Source organism: Macadamia integrifolia, unplaced genomic scaffold (assembly GCF_013358625.1).
Source record: "Macadamia integrifolia cultivar HAES 741 unplaced genomic scaffold, SCU_Mint_v3 scaffold1846, whole genome shotgun sequence".
NCBI lineage: Eukaryota > Viridiplantae > Streptophyta > Magnoliopsida > Proteales > Proteaceae > Macadamia > Macadamia integrifolia.
The window spans coordinates 63,668-65,764 of NW_024868383.1; the positions used below are offsets into that span (position 1 = coordinate 63,668).

At 36.7% G+C, this 2,097-nt stretch overlaps 1 pseudogene; it reads right to left on the reverse strand.

Annotated features, from left to right (window-relative positions):
* Positions 1-46: 46 nt before the first annotated feature.
* On the reverse strand, positions 47-165 carry LOC122064996 (annotated as a pseudogene).
* Positions 166-2,097: the final 1,932 nt, after the last annotated feature.

The following is a 2,097-nucleotide window of genomic DNA, read 5'->3' on the forward strand; positions in this document are numbered from 1 at the left end:
GACAAAGAGGTAAAGTTAATTATGAAACTAAGTATAAGAGAATAAAGGGGTGTAACAGGAGAACTTCCCGGGGGGTCACCCATCCTAATACTACTCTCATCCAAGCACTCTTAACTATAGAGTTTGGATGGGATTCGGTGCAGCTGTGTTGGTATGATCGCACCCAAATTGGCAGGTTCAAAATCAGCAAGCCGGTTTTGCCTAGCAGAATGTAATTTTTGGGTTTTTACACTATGGGGCCCACCTCTGCTGTGTAAATTCCCATTTTGCCCCTATGAAAAGAGACCTAACTGAAGGTTAATAATAATAATAATAAATTTACAACTTTAATTACATATTAGTTAAATTAGGTATTATATGCAAATTTTATACTAATAAATAAAAGGGAGGTGGTTCAAAATATATATATATATATATATAATTTTCTTCTTATTGTTACATATATATATAATGTATATGAAAATAAAAGGGAGCCAGCCAAATAGACCCTTAAGTCTGTTTGGGCTGCCCTATATAAGGAAATAAGGGCTGATAACTCACCCAAATCGTGGTTGTAACAATAAGAAGAAAAGTAAAGAAAAGAGAAGAAGAAGAAGAAGAAGAAGAAAGGAGAAGGAAAGAAAGGAAGAAGAAGAAGTACGAAGAGAACTTCATCACCTAAGGCCACAGCTGGATCAATACTGCCCCCAGTTAAGTGAACTTACTACTACAGCAAGGTTAATTAAGTAATTTCATGTAGATTGGGTAGCTAGGGTTAGGATTTTACCCAATTTTTTACTGCTAGGGAATCCCTGTGAGCAGAATAGCTACCTAGTAAAGAAAGCCCTAATTTTTGTGGGCTACTGGGGATCCAATTGGTAGAAACCCTATCCCTGCTAAACCCTAGAACATAAGACTACTTTTCAGTAGAGATTATGCAATAAGGGCTGGAATAGGCTTGATTTGGTGGAAATTCTGTCAAATCCCTAAGAACATAATTTTATTTAAGTTGGATGTGGAATTTAGTAAGGGTTCAATGAATTATTTTTTCTTAAACTTCTGTTACAAGTTTAGTCAGAGATGGAATACCAAATCTGTGATTCAAAACACTTGTATTCCATCCCTAATTAAGTGAATAACTTAGGTAATTAGTTTAGTTCCAAAGAAATTTCCTCTATTTATGATAAGCCCTAAATTTTTGTAAAACTAAATATACAGCTTAAGAGTTGGATAGTTTGAACTCAGAAATGGGTCAAATTGGAATTCATTTTATTCTATTTTGACCTTTTGAATGCAACAGAATTATGGAAGAGGGTTTAAACCAATTTAAGACACATTTGTGTGCAGATCAGTAGAGGCAGAATTGAGTTCTGCAGAAGGAAAAAAAGAAGGGATGGACCAGTGAGTCCCAATCGACCGGCTGATTGCTACCCAGCCAACTTGCTGGTTGGGATTCCAGAGGCCAAATCCCTGTTATGGATGGTTTGTAATCCCTAAACCCAGTATGGGGACCGGTAGACACAATATTCCAATAGAAATGGACCCTATTGAAGGGCAGTAGTAGGGAATCTGTAGTTCTGAGTAGACTGCTAGTGTGACCAGAATTTTGGAACCAGATGTGGGATTAAATTTGTGAGAAGAACAACTTGCAATAATAGTTGTATCGGTAGAGGTTGCCAAGCCTCACAATATGAAAAAAGCAGGTTTCGTCCTGTAGCAGTACCTCGGGAATTGAGCAACCCCGAATCCCTGTCGGTAAACTCCCAAAAAGCAAAAAAAAAATTTAAATAAAAAAAAAAGTTTTTCTTTCCATTCTTTTGTGCTTGTTTTACTCTAGTTATGGGTAGTTTTCTGTTGCATGAGTGTTAGGTGGGTACGTAATACTAAGAATTAGTTAAAAAAAAGAAATTCAATAAGTAGTGACCCTATACCTATACTCTCATCAATGCCTTTCAATATGGGAGACCAACAGCAAAACCCTTCACCTAAATCTCTGAAAGATAGGTTCTATTCTACTATAGCAACCCAACCTTCCTGTATAGTTCTACCACAAGCCCAGAGTAATAATTTTGAGCTCAAATCTCAATACATCACTATGTTGCCCCACTTCCAAGGGCT